The 14447-nt window shown below is 43.0% G+C and overlaps 1 protein-coding gene across 3 annotated transcripts in view; it reads left to right on the top strand.

Moving 5' to 3' along the window:
* The window catches only part of RGS22 (regulator of G protein signaling 22), a 915000-nt gene that overhangs the window by 782686 nt on the left and 117867 nt on the right, over window positions 1-14447 (top strand). The gene's annotated exons all lie outside the window — the stretch shown is intronic.

Genomic DNA, 14447 nt, shown 5'->3' with positions numbered 1-14447 from the left:
AAAACGCAGCGCGGTTCGGGCCCGCCCCCCTCGCCAAACCCCGGGACTTCCGCGAGTCCCGGGGCTCTGCGCGCGCCGGTAGGCCTATGTAAAATAGGCTCACCGGCGCGCAGGGCCCTGCTCGCCTAAATCCGCCCGGATTTGGGCGGATTTAGGCGAGCAGGGCTCTGAAAATCCGCCCCTTACTGTATGTGCATAGCCTAGAGCAGCAAGTAATATTTACCTTGAAGAAAGGAAGTGTAAGAAATGATATGATGATTTTGATATATATGTGGTTTGGTTAGATAAATACCTAAGTATGACAAATGCAAAATATCTCAAGACATATTTTAAAGTTATAATAAGGAAATAGAGATAACAAGAAAGAAATGTTTGGAGATCACTTCAAAATACCGCAGTGTACTATATGGGAGGGGGTATTAGGGGATGGGGATTTATACTGTTTTCCTTGAAGTGTTCTTAAACATGTTCTGAGCTTTTTGTATATTTGTGAAAATTAATGAAGAAGGAATTGAAAAAATAAAAAGTTAAAAGAAGAAAAAGTGAATCTTATTTTAAAGTAAGAAATTTAGAGTCGGGAGTAGTGCTGGAGAGGGGCAAATATGGATCTTATTCATAAAAATGGAAGTAAGAAGGAGGATGGGAACTACAGGCTGGTTAGTCTGCCCTCTGTGGTGAGCATATTAAAAGAATTGCTGCTAAAACAGAGAATAGTGCAGTTTCTGGAATCCAATGGATTGCATGATCTGAAGCAGCATGGTTTTATTAGAGGTAAATCTTGTTGGATGAATCTGATCAATTTCTTTGAGTGGATGACCAAAGAATTGGATCAAGGGAGAGCGTTAGATGCTTTGACATGCTTCCTGTACCGGAGACTAATAAATACATTGAGCACCCTTGGTATGGAACCTAGAGTGACTGACTGGGTTAGAAACTGGCTGAGTGGGAGGTAAAAAAGGGTAGTGGTAAATGGAGTTTACTCAGAGGAGAGTGGCATTACTAGTGGTGTGCCTCAAGGATCAGTCCTTGAACCGATTCTTTTCAACATTTCATGAGTGACATAGAAGAAAGATTGTCAGGAAAGATCAGTCTTTTTCCCAATGATATAAAAATCTGCAACTGGGGGGGGGGGGGGGGCAACCAAGTGAGTGAGTGAAAGATGCTCTCCTTAACCTTTTGCCTGAATACTGAATTTCCTTTATTCCCCTTGCTTTAAAATGCCTCACATGAAGCGTAAGGCTAAACTTAGAGAATCTATACCATTTTCTGGGAATTTGGACAATTCTCAAAGGAAGATAAACAATTTTTTCTTCTCCTTGCCGATAGACTCGGGAGCAAGGCGTTGTGAATCTGTTGCTGAAGACTCCTGATGGGGGAGGAGTTAGCAATCTATTATGAGTGGAGTGTTTGGAGAGGACACTCAGCTGTAGAGGAATGTAGATAGGTGGATCCTTGGGCAAATGGCAGATGACTGCACCCCCAGGAGGATATCCTGAGAGGGACCACCGGCTAGGCTTCGGTATGGAGACAGACACAGATAGTTCTTTTATTAGACAGGTTAGTAGAACCACCAGAGGTGGCAGTAGTGAACTGATATGCCCGGCAGGGCTGAAGTCCCTCAGGAACTGGAACAGCGATCCCAGGGTTACTGAGCTGTAGAGAAACTATAGATAGTGAGTAGACAGGGATTGTTGTGTTCATAGCCAGAACTGGATGACAAAACTCACATAAGGTCTTAAGGAGGCTCAGTAGCTGGAAAGGGTTAGGCCCTCGAGGAGCAAGTACCTGGTTCCAGGGAAAGCTCTGAGAGAGCAATGGTAACTCACAAATGTTTGTATCTGCAATAGCTTCCAGACAGTAGAGAATCTTCAGAGTGTTCAGGAACATGGGCCCTCGAGAAGCGAGTACCGGTTCCTATCTGCAATCTGAAATAAAGAAAAGAGATCAAGGCCCCCGAGGAGCGGGTACCCCTGGTAAGTCCGAGGAGGCAGAGTAGCTTGGGAGAAAAGCCGAAGCAATCCCACAGCAATCCCCAGCAATCCCCTTGCTAACTCGATTAGTTAGCGATTACTGAGACCTTTTATATTGGAAGCAGATGACATCATCTCAGGGGGACGCCTCTGAGGTTTACGCCCTTGCTGGTACATTAATCAGAGCGCGCACACATGCCCTACATCATCAGGCAACATGGAGGATCCGCAGCATTGTGCCGGTCCGGGGACGCCGGAGGGAGACGGCAAGAAGACGCCACGGCAGCTAACCGTCCAACAGACCCAGAGGGAGTCACCACAGGGGTAAAGAGGGTGGAGTGAGGGCGTCGAGCAGCGACGGACGCAACACGAGGACTGCAATGGGGGCGGACACAGAGCGGACGCTGCCCTCAATGGCCGAAGGAACATCGCTTAGCTCCGGGGCCCCATAAACACCGTCCTAACCCCGTGGCTTTACCCTGGTGGAATGTTTGCTTTCTTCAGGCTCCCCAGTGGGAAAAAGGGGAGAACTGACAAAACTGGGGGAGGAAAAGGAGATCCCGGGGATTATATCTGGCTTTACAGAGGTGTCTGGAGATAGACAACCCAGTCACAATATGGAAGGCAGTGACAAACCTGCTATGGATAATTTTCCTTCAATGGTTCCAGATTCTACACGGGACTTGAACAAGATATTGAGTGAAGGTGTTGAAGCATTGATAACACCAGGTACTGTTTTCACTTTGATTAAACCTGCAACAGTCACACCTAGACTCTGTCTGGAATGCATTAGTTTCTATTGAATCTGCAATTACATCCTTGACTCAAGTTTTCATAGAGACTAATAATCGGGGAATAGACACAGAGAAGAAAGTCCGTCAATGTGAAGGAAAGCTAGAAGTAATGGATAAAAGAATTGAATCTATAGAGAAAATACAGCTTAATTTAGTGCAATCGAAGGCTATTGCTGTTAAGAAATTTGAAAATATTGAGAACACTTTAAGATCTCTGAATCTAAGGGCTATAAATGTTTCTGTGATAATGAAGTTGCCCCTAGTGGACTTCTTCAAAACTTACCTAATAAATAATTTAAAGATGTCAACAGAAGTAATGCCTCTAATTACAAAAGCTTATTATATGCCACAGAAAGCTTTAGAAAAATCCAGTTTGGAAAAACAAGATCAACGCTCTCTGAATATTACACAAGTATTGGAACTTACGCAAGAAACTGAGATACAACAAAGGGGGACTTTGGTTATTTCCTTTGTATTTGAACATGATCGAAATCTTGTTCTCAGGTATTTTCTTAGAAACAGGGAATCCTTATTCCACAGTCAAAAGATGTGGATATACTCCGATATGACTAGGGCCACACAGGAACGTAGGAGGAAATTTCTTTCTATGAGAGCAGAAGCGCTGACATATGGAATTCAGTTTATTCTACGTTATCCGTGTAAATGCATTGTGAAATATCAAATGCAAAATATGTTTTTTTGAACCGCTGCAGTTGAGATCTTTTATAAATGCTCACTCCTGATAGTACTCAGTATGGGGGACATTTGATTTATGGCTTGGAATACTTCTGTGTTTTCTTTTTGGAATTACATTTAAATTGTATCGCTCTAATTACACTCTAGGGATCCCCCATTTCTTCATTACTTATTATATGGGAGAATGTATATTTCTTTCTTTTTTTTCTTTGCATGTTTGATGGGATGTGCAATCTTATTTTTTATGTAACTGTCTCCCTTGCTGGTACAAGTTGTTTGTGTTATAATATTGAAAACTTAAAAAAAAAAAAATTTTTTTAAATCTGCAACAGGGTAGACAGGAAGGAGTGGAAAACATGAGGAGGGAACTAGCAAAGCTCAAAGAATAGTCTAAAGGCTGATAGCTAAGAAGTAATTCTAAAAAAATACAGAGTAATGCATTTAGGATGCAAAACCCGAAAGGAGAGGTACAAAATTGGAGGTTAAAATCTTCTAAACATGAAAGAAAAGTGGGATCTAGGGGTCATTGTATCTGATGATCTTAAGGTGGCCAAACAGGTGGATAAAGTGATGGCAAAAGCCATAAAGATGCTTGGCTGCATAAAAAGAGGCATGATCAGCCAAAAAAGGGAGGTGATATTGTAGAGGTTCCAGGTGAGACCTCATTTGGGATACTCTGTACAATTCTGGAGACCGCACTTTCAAAAGAATATAAACCAGTTGGAGTTCCAGAGGATGGCTAATAAAATGATCATTAGTCTTTATTCTAAAGTATATGGAAATAGACAAAGATTTAAACATTTATACCTTAGAGGAAAGGCGACATAGGGGATATATGATAGAGTTATTTAAATATCTCAATGGTTTCCATGCACTGGAGGCTAGCCTCTTTCAATGGAACGGATGCTCTAGAACAAGGGGTCATAGGATGAGGGTGAAAGGGGGTAGAGTCAGGAGTAATCTTAGGAAATATTTCTTTACACAAAGCCAAGAATAGTTGACTAAATTCCAACCCTACGTACACTTTCTTTTCCTTTTAGATGCAGCTTTAACTGTGCAACTCCATAAGATCAATGGGAAACTATTTTAAAAGTAAAAATAAAAATTATTCTACATACTACATATTATGATATTACAAAGTCACATAGAGACTAGATTAGAGTAATGTTACTGTTATGAAATGAGGACTTGTGGACTCTTGGACCGAGGTGGGAAAGGCGCCACCCAGGGGGTAGGCCGTTCCGGACCCCACAGTCGGAATGTGGAACAGACAAGAGACAGTCAGAGTCAAACAGACAGTTCGAAGGGTGGTCTGGCGGAGCAAGAGTCAAGGTCTGGAGATGGTCTGAAGCGTGATCAGGTGAAGCAAGGGTCGAGGTCTGGAGATGGCCCGAAGTGTGGAGCAGGCAAGGCAGGCCAAGCAACAGGAACAGACTAGAAAGCTGATCTGTTGCCAAGATGAGTCCCGCAGGTCAGGGCTTGCCTGGAGAGATGGCATCAAAGAGGAGGGCCGGCAGCTGACTTGCCACAGGCCCTTTAAAAAGGTAGAGAGGAGTGTGCACCTAGGAGTTCGGGCGTTGAGGAATGAAAGTGGTGGCTTTGCCTGCTATGGCACGCCAGCGGCGGACACAACCGCGAAGAGGGAGGCAGTGCTGGGCACGGTCCTCCAGCCCCAAGCCACTCCGTGGACCAGCTCGGACAAGCCGGAGGGTAGGTGAGGCAGGCCGGTTACGGTCTCTGCGGCCGGCCGTCATAACAGTTACATAGTAACATAGAGGTCCATATTGAGTGGTACAATATGGAGAAAGTTTCCTGGATAAAGTTACGTAGGTGACTTTGCTGGGATATTCAGCAGGACTGAGCTGTGCCCGGGTAACTTTAATTCAGTATTTCCATGATCAGACCCCAAACTAAATTTATCTAGATAGTGCCAAATATCGGCATTACCCAGATAAATTTAGGTCACATCCCTGGAACGCCCTTCTTGCCCTCCTTCTTTTTATCTGGATACATTTTTTCTGGGGTAAAAAGTTACCCATGTAAAATTTCACCTATCGGTTCAGTGGGAAATTTAAATCTCGAGGTTGTTACAAGTAATTTAAAAGTTATCTATAAGAACATAAAAACTGCCATACTGGGTCAGACCAAAGATCCATCAAACCCAATATCCTGTTTCCAAAAGTAGCCAAACCAGGTCACAAGTACTGGGAAGGATCCCAAATAGTAGACAGATTTCATGCTATGGCTTTCTCCAAATCTTCAGTTCCTCCTGAATGGCCCTTCTTTCCTCTCCCCCATTGGTTTCTGCCAGATTAACCTACACTAGACTTCAGGCATTCAGTTGTTTTACACCCAAACTATGGAACAAGATGCCACTATCCTTATGCGAACAGACTTCATACCTCACCTGCAGGAAAAGAGCCAAAGCATGGTTATTAAGTGGTCATCCCCTAAACTTCATTGATAACTGTGATAACTGTGACAATGTCAGTAAAGAAAACTCCATTATCTCTCATGGAACTTGGTTGTAGGACCTTATCATCAACTGGATTTTAACCAGAGACTCACTCTTCTATTGCACTAGGTTCCTCCTCACCCCCATTATTTCTGCATCATTATCTTTCATTACCTGATTCCCTATTCCATCTAACAGAATTGTCTGTTTCCATATCTCTATGTATTCAAATGAACAATTTAGCCCCTTATACCTCCAGTCATATCCCTACATGCTGTCCTTGTGTTTACTATGTTGATTGTATACTGTATACTATTGTAATAGAAATGTAACTTTAATTCTGATTGTAAGCTGCCTTGAGACAAGCTTGGAAAGTTGGAATATCAAATGTTTACAAATAAATACATAATACCTGTTTATGGACTTTTTCTCTAGCAACTTGTCCAACCCTTTTTTACACCGAGCTACCCTAACTGCCTTTACCACATCCCCTGGCAAGAATTCTAGAGCTTAATTGTGCATTGAGTGAAAAAATATTTATTCTGATTTGTTTAACCCCCCACTTCCCAGTAAGCCACCTTCTCAACCCTGGTGAGAATTGGAATAGCTCTGCCAGGGTGGGGAACATTTTCTTTCAGGTCATAGACAGGGGGCAGAAACATCTGCAAGACTAAACTGGGTTGAGGACATCTTAACATAACACATTGTCCACACATATTTTTGCTCCACAATAAAATCTGTATTATAAATTAATCAGGGCAGACCAAAGTAAGAGAAGAAAACAGTCTACAGTTACAAATGAGTTCAGTAGCAAAAATCTTGAAAGTTAGCAAACAATCCAAAATGCAGAAAATTGACTAATTTTTTAATCTCTTTATTTATTAAATTTCCAAGGCACACATCAAAGAAACAATAAAGGAAAACTCAAACGGCTTGTACAAAGTGTACAATCTCTGAAAGAAAACGAGGGGAGAGATACATTACGTTGCAAGATTTAAATCAATATAAACATGCTGGCTGAAGATTCTCCCCATCAAACAGAACACCCCCCCCAAAAAAAAAAAAAGACAATTAGGCATCGTTCAAGTATTCATGGTATGGGCCCCAAATATGAAGGTATTTAGCATGCTCATTTTTAAGGTCAAAGCACAACAATTCAATGTCGGCAATGTTCCTAACCTGTGACCACCAATACTCAATGTTAGGATAGGACTTCCAAAATGTTGCCACAGTAAATCTAGCTGCTAAAAACAACTGACCTGCCAATGCTCTATATTTGACAGGTATCAAAGAATTATTCCAGCGACCCAGTAACCCCAAGGGTCACTTGAACAGGGACCCCTAAAATATCCGCGGTCTCCTGAATTACTTGCTCCCAGAAAGTTCTGAGCATTGGGCATAACCAATACATGTGAATATAAGAACCCGTCTGACCGCACCCTCTCCAGCACAAAACCCCAACATTTGAGAAAGATTTAAAATAAAAAAGAGGAGTACGATATGTTCTATTTAATAGTTTAACCATCAGCTCAGTCTTTTTAGCACAGATGGAAATGCGATGCACTGAATTCCAGAAACTCTTCCAGTCCCTGTGATCAAGCGTTAGGTTTAAATCAGTATTCCATGCATCTATTATAAATTGTGGTGTTTCTTTCCCATCTTTACCATGTAGAATGCCCCTATATATAAGGGAAACAACCTTCTCATAAGCATCAGGGTCACTCATAAAAAGTCTCTAGCCCATCTAATTCACGTAGTGCCTTAGTCAAGTTTACTCTCTAGCGCACCCCTTAGCTGAAGATAGGAAGCACAAGAATGGGTGGCAAATCGTAATCATCACAAAGAGAATGATAAGTAACATGCCCCTCATCATCCCATAATTGGGCAACATATACAAGGCCACATTCCCTCCATTCCTTAATGATTGAAGAAAAGATACAAGCTGAGATATGAGGATTCTATTATATATAGGAACAATTAGAAAAGCATCCTATCCGTCCACCCCAAGAACTTTAATCTTAGAATCACAAACAATAAACAGTTCACCAAGTCACCAGAATATCACACTTCCTCTTCTTTCCCAAATCTTTTTCAGCCCCAGATTTAACAAATACACTGTCCTTCTACCTTTTAGTTTAGTTGGAAAAGATCAAAACAAGCTCCCATAAATTCACAGTTGGACATCCCAAAAAGACAATTCAGATTCAAAACTCACAAGTCACACACTCCCAGTGCCTTGTCTCCACTCTCAAGTTTTCCCTTCTTCTTCCCCAGACCCTACTCAGCTCCAGGATTTACTAAATATCTCTTTAGTAGCAACACTCCACTAATCACAGTCATCAGAATGGGATCCAGACAAAATACCCTGTCCCTTTGGTTGGTGTAGTTCCTTCATCCTGTGCTGAAGCTCCAGCAGACACCTCTTAACTAGGTCCTGAGGCCTCCAACCCCAGGATCCAGACCTGTGTCTCTGAAGTTCACTTCTCTCTTCTACTTCTCAGCCACTCCTCTGTAAGTTTGTGATAATACCTCAGGACTACACACTCAGGAACCCAGGCCCCACTGTTGGTGGAACCTACTACCAACACTCCATCTGTCTTAATTTCTTCCCATAACAGCTTCCTGCAAACTCCATGTGGGGAGCATATTTTCTGCCCCCCTCTAAACCATTTCCGAGTTGGGCCAAAGCATCAGTCAACTTAATAGCCTTCACACTCACTAGCCTTTTGGTACCCTTCCTATTCTGGAAAAATCCCTTTATAAAGAATCTGAGACCTCTAAGTGATGATTCAGTTAGTCCCTGTAGAGGAAGATCACCACTGGCCCCACCTGCAGGGGGATCTTCTATGATAGCTTCCACCACCACTTCTGGACTGTCGCCGCTTGAAGGAGTCTGACCACACCCAGTCTCAGACTTCACCGCACTGGCCGCTTCAGGTACCATGGACACCTTCGATGATGAGGGCTTCTTGGTTGACATTGTTTCAACTCGTACGGTACCACTGTGCTTGTATCTGACCACTCGGGGGAAATTTGGCCTTCCTGTTGCTGAAGCGCTAGGCATTGGAAAGCACTAGAAGAGGCTGAACTAGTTTGCCATCCCATGGTGATACCAGGGCCTACCCAGATTTCCTGGAACAGGAGGCCCTTACAGCAGCAGCAGTGCATGAAGACATGCTCCAGACATTGTACCACTCTACAATCATCACAATCGACTGCCAAGATCACTCCTGTTCCAGTGAGAGATATTCGTAGTCCCACGCAATACTGCACTGGTCTCGCCACTTGCATAAGATGAAAATACTGGCCTGGCCCACATACTGGGATAACCGCCTTACTCATTCACTGTCCGACTGTCTGCACCACATAGGCCTCTTCAGTAGGTGATTTGCAAGAGCTGCCCTCACTAGAGCTGAAAAGCTTTTGAGTAGATTTTTTGGCCATGCTGTCTGACGAAAATGTCGCTGCTTTTGTCACTGCCCCACTCAAGGTGATTGTAATTGAAAAATTGCAGATTTCACAATCAAAATTGAAATGTCCATAAGCTTAATAAATAGTAGTATTTGTTGGCTGAAATTGATCATTTGCTTCAGCTATCCTATTTGGGGCTAGGAGTCACGGCCTTCACTTGAAATTGCTCATCACCACATCCATACTATACAGTCCCATGTGCTGAAATGATGTTGCAAGTGTGCTGCCGCATTTATAATGCTTTATTGGTCATACATCGAATATGCTGTGGTGATGTCAGATGCATACATCGCATATGCATTCTTCTCTGGTGCACCCCTCTCCCCGCCGATACTCAAGCAGGGGAACAAGTGCCATTTTGTTTTATTGTTAAACGCTTTTATTGATTTTTATGGCATAGTAATACATTCATTGATAATGGTCTGGGGGAGCTGGAACTCTGAACCCCCTCCAGACAAGACCACAAATAATCAGAGCCATTAGAATCCTTTCAGAGCACCCTCCCTGTTGCAACCATCCCTTCCCGACGGCTTCACTCTGCCTACCTTTCTTTCTTTGCACTTCCTATCGCTATGGATGGATGCCTGGCTGCCGCGGCATCTGCCTACCGTCCTCTCCGGCGTCCCCGGACCGGCTTGGGCGCTGCCTCCCATCATGCTCCGCTGGTACCTTAGGGCGCGCAGGCCGTGCGGCCCTCACTCTTATTTCCTACTTGGTGCGAACCTCAGGGGCATCCTCCTGTGATGATGTCATGCTGTCCGGATATTTAAAGCCTGCGATGTTTGCTAGCCTTTGAGTTAGCAAGGGGTTTCTTACGGATGGGATTTGCTCTCTGTACCCAGCTACTCTGCCTCTCCAATTTCCATTGGACTCTTAACACTAACAGGATACCCGCTCCTCGGGTGTAGCCCCTTACTCGCCCCAGTGTCCCTGGCAGTGACGCTAGATTTATCCAATTTTAGGTCTCGAATAGCATTGAAATCGCCTCCTAAAATTGATTATGAAATCATCAAGATATGGCAGTAACAGGCACTGAAGGTCCCGAAAGAAAGTGGGGGTATAATTGTTAGGGGCATACACATTACAAATTACTAGTTGATGGTTGTATATCTGAATGACTAATAGGATATATCGTCCACAGGGATCTTTAATCTCTTTTAAAACCTGAAAGGGCAATTGCTTATTAAATAGTATCGCCACCCCTGCTGATTTAGTCGAACCGGAAGCAAAATATACATCGCCTACCCATCCCTTACAAAGCTTCATGTGTTCAGCATCCATCAGATGGGTTTCTTGTAGGAGGGTAATATCAACCATCTTTCTTTTCAATTGACTGCGGATTTTAGATCTCTTAATGGGGGTATTGATTCCGTATATGTTCCAAGATAGGACTCTAGTACCAATACTAGCAGCCATGTACCTTATCAAGGTTGAACATACTCAGTAAAGTCAGATAATTAACATGGGGGCCCTCCCAGCTGAGGCTCCCATGGAGAATTGCCAGCAGCAGCAGAACAATGGTAAACTTAAGGAACTTTGGTAATGAACACATGTCTCAGTCCTTTGTTAAGCCTTAACCCCGCTAAGTTCATGGGAACTCAATAACTGGCCACTGATTAGAACTTGCGACCGTATCAGCGAAGGTTCTCAGCACTTCCAAAATTGAAACATCCATTCGTAAGGGTACTGAGGTGTTCTGAAGACCAAAATGCCGGCCTTCCAGCCGGACAGCAGGAATATAGGCAGTGAACAGAAACCTGGCCCAACAATTCCATTTAGGAGTAACAGATCCGACCATCTTGCCACCATGCCACCATGCCCACCATGCCCACCACCTCGCCCAAACTCTACAAATTAACCTCCACGAGAGCCCGTGCGCTATCGATCGCCGGGCCTATCCTCTGGAACACAATGCCAGTCGAACTTCGCCAAGAAGAATGCTCAAAAACTTTCAAGCGAAAGCTTAAGACCTGGCTCTTCACCAAAGCATACACTTAAATTCTCCTTGCTCTCATCTATGTTCCCCCCTTCTCTGTTCCCCCCTTGACCTTGCTTTTCACTAATAGTGGGTGAGTCTCCCCTCTCGACCTGGCTTTTCACTAAGCATACTCCCTCCCTTCTGTGTTACCCTACCCCCCTTCCTATCTCTCCTCCCCCCCCCCCCTTCTCCTCACCTTCTCCCCCTCCCTGCACAATGTTAAATTATGTTTTTCCCTATAATTGTTCATATTGTATATACCTACAAACTTTGCCTACAATAATTTATTAATCTAACTTTTTTCTTGTCACTTTTCCCCCCCTCCTTTTTTCCTCTTTTACCCTCTTGTAAACATGTTATTTTAATTTTAGTTTAAATCTTTATTTCCCCCACCTTTCCTTTACTCTCTAGTTATAATGTTTCAATATGTTTCAATTGTATTATGTTAAACATGTTCGATGTAAAGCGCCGCCACAGGCACTAGTTTCATGTTACGCTGTGAACCGATGTGATATCATTGATGAATGTCGGTATATAAAACTTTTAAATAAATAAATAAATAAATAAATAAATCTCAGCACTTCTCGAGCTGGGAGAGAGCTGGGTATGTAGAAAAGTCTGAGCCTCCTCCACTTTGGTGAACCACCGGACTCTGTCTTTCGTCGTGACCCGTAGCCGGGCAGGATACACCACAGTGGCTCTCAAACCCCCAGATATGAGCGTGGTGCAGATCGGGGTCATGAGGCGACTTTTGGCAGCCAGATTTGCTGAAAAATATTGAAATATTAATATTTTTTTATTTTCATAGCACAGTGTTTTTCCAGCTAGAATCGCCTGCAAAATTTCATGTTTATAGGCAAAGTTAAAGATTTTAGCCAGGGACCAACCTAGGCCGCAGATCTGAGGCTCTCCTGACACCGAGGCAGTGTGCTTGCTCAATACGGAGCAGGCCATGTGCTGTGGATAAGTTCAGTTCCTTGTTTAACCAGCCTTCCAGGAATGTGGACAGCCCCCTCTCGTCCAGGGTCTCCAGGAGCCTTAAAAAACGAAGGTAGGACCTCCTGGAACGGTTCTCGAGGTCCTCGAGCCGGAGTGTTTTTCTAACTGGGCTTTGAGCGCTTTAATTTCAGCTTAAGCCTCGTGGCCGCCATCTTGGATGTCGGACACACACTGTTCCAGCTCAGCAAATCGAGATTCATAGCCCATGACAGCATCAGTCAGCTCCGTAAGTTTCCCAAAGATGTTTTTAATTCTGGCCCCAGTAGTTCTGAAATTGCAATCTTGATTTCCGAAATCACCGCTTTAGACGGTGATACTGGGGGGTTCCGACGGCATACCTGATGGCACTTCCAGGTTTTGGGGTTGCTCCTTCTCCTTATCTTTTTTTGGCCAAAGCGGGGTGTCAATCGCTGGTAACCAGAGCGATATCTGAATTCAAGAGAGTCTGCAGAGATTAGAAAGCTCCAAAAATAACGATTTTAGGGATGGGATGGGGTTGGATTCCCGGGGTTAGGCGCTGCGTGGAGAGCTCATGTCCGTCTTCGACAGTGCATCACGTGACCTCCTCCGCCATTTTGTTTTAAATGTCGAAGTTACTTTTCTACACTTCCTTGTATATTGTATGCTCACCAAACATCGCAATTTCTCTTTAAAAACACACTATACATACTTTTCCACCATCCTCAAGCCCCACATTCTTTGGGTGCCAATTTATATAAACCTTAGTGTGGTTTAACCCTAAGGGCAAACAACAGTGGTTTAGTTTTCATAACATTGCAGTTTAAAGAAGGATTTCTTTACTAGTGCTGATATGTTATTAGACATGGACAGTCTGGAATCAATGAGTGTATACCTTCCCTCGCGTGTACATCCAAGGTAAACGGCGTTCTGTCATCCCCTTTTTTAATTTGCAGTGGGAACTAGACAGAGGGTGTACTCGTTCCCCACTTCTTTTGATATAGCGATTGAGCCCCTGGCACAAGCCATAAAGAGATTGTAAAAGGATTGGAGGTTGAATTTGTTTTTTTTCTATGCAGATAGAAATGTTTTAAAATAAATACAATAAAACAGATAGTGCTGAGCGTAAAATATATATGCTGAGGACATGCTTGTTTTATAACCCAGTTAGAGACCTTGGCTCCTTGTCTGAAGATATTGGCAGCATATGGGGAGGTATCTGGCTATTAAATTAGCTATACAAAATCTGGGAAATGTCTCCTAAATTATATTCTCGATGTATGAGTGGATTTAAGTTGGTTGAAGGGAGTTTTGTTTTTTTAGGTATTATTTTATTTTATTTATTTTAACATATTTTGTATACCGTGTATTCGGTTTTGCCATCATAACGGTTTACATTAGGAGAGTAACATTAGAGTTTTAACAAATACAATTTAAAGATAAAGTTGGGTAGCAATGGGGGTAAAAGAGGGTTAGATTATATAGGGAAAATTTAGATTTCTGTTATAGAGTTCGTGGTTTGATTAGTCTGTCGTAAGTTTATGGATGGTGACTTTGTTTTCTTTGGAGTTGTCTGGTTGGGAGTTTGTTGGTGGTTGATAGTTGAGATCTTCTGAAAAAGCTCTGGTAAAAAGCCAGGTTTTTAATTCTTTTTTGAAAGTTTTGGTGTCAACTTGGGTTCTTAGATTTAGGGGTAAGGCGTTCCATAGCGATGTGCTGGTGATGGCTATAGCTCTCTCTCGGGTTGATACTAGGTGCGTGATTTTAGCATGAGGAATTCTGAGGAGGCCTTTATTCATTGAGCGAAGATTCCTTTTTGGAGCATGTAGTTCAATGTGTTCAGTTAGCCAATGGTTTTGTTGTCCTGTGATTAATTTATGGAGGATTGATAAAACATTGTATTCTATTCTGTATTTAATTGGGAGCCAGTACAAGGATATGAGAGTAGGTGTAATGTGATCTTGTTTCTTGGTTCCTGATAGAATCCTGGTGGCTGCGTTCTAAAGAATTTGTAGTGGACGTATGGTGGTAAAAGGGAGGCCGAGTAGTAGGGCGTTGCAGTAGTCTAGGTTTGCAAAAAGTAGTAGTTGCAGAACTGTTCTAAAGTCATTTTGAGTGAGGAAGGG

This window comes from Rhinatrema bivittatum, chromosome 2 (assembly GCF_901001135.1).
Source record: "Rhinatrema bivittatum chromosome 2, aRhiBiv1.1, whole genome shotgun sequence".
Lineage (NCBI taxonomy): Eukaryota > Metazoa > Chordata > Amphibia > Gymnophiona > Rhinatrematidae > Rhinatrema > Rhinatrema bivittatum.
Note: the sequence above shows the minus strand (reverse complement) of the source record. Positions and strands in the feature narration are given on the sequence as shown.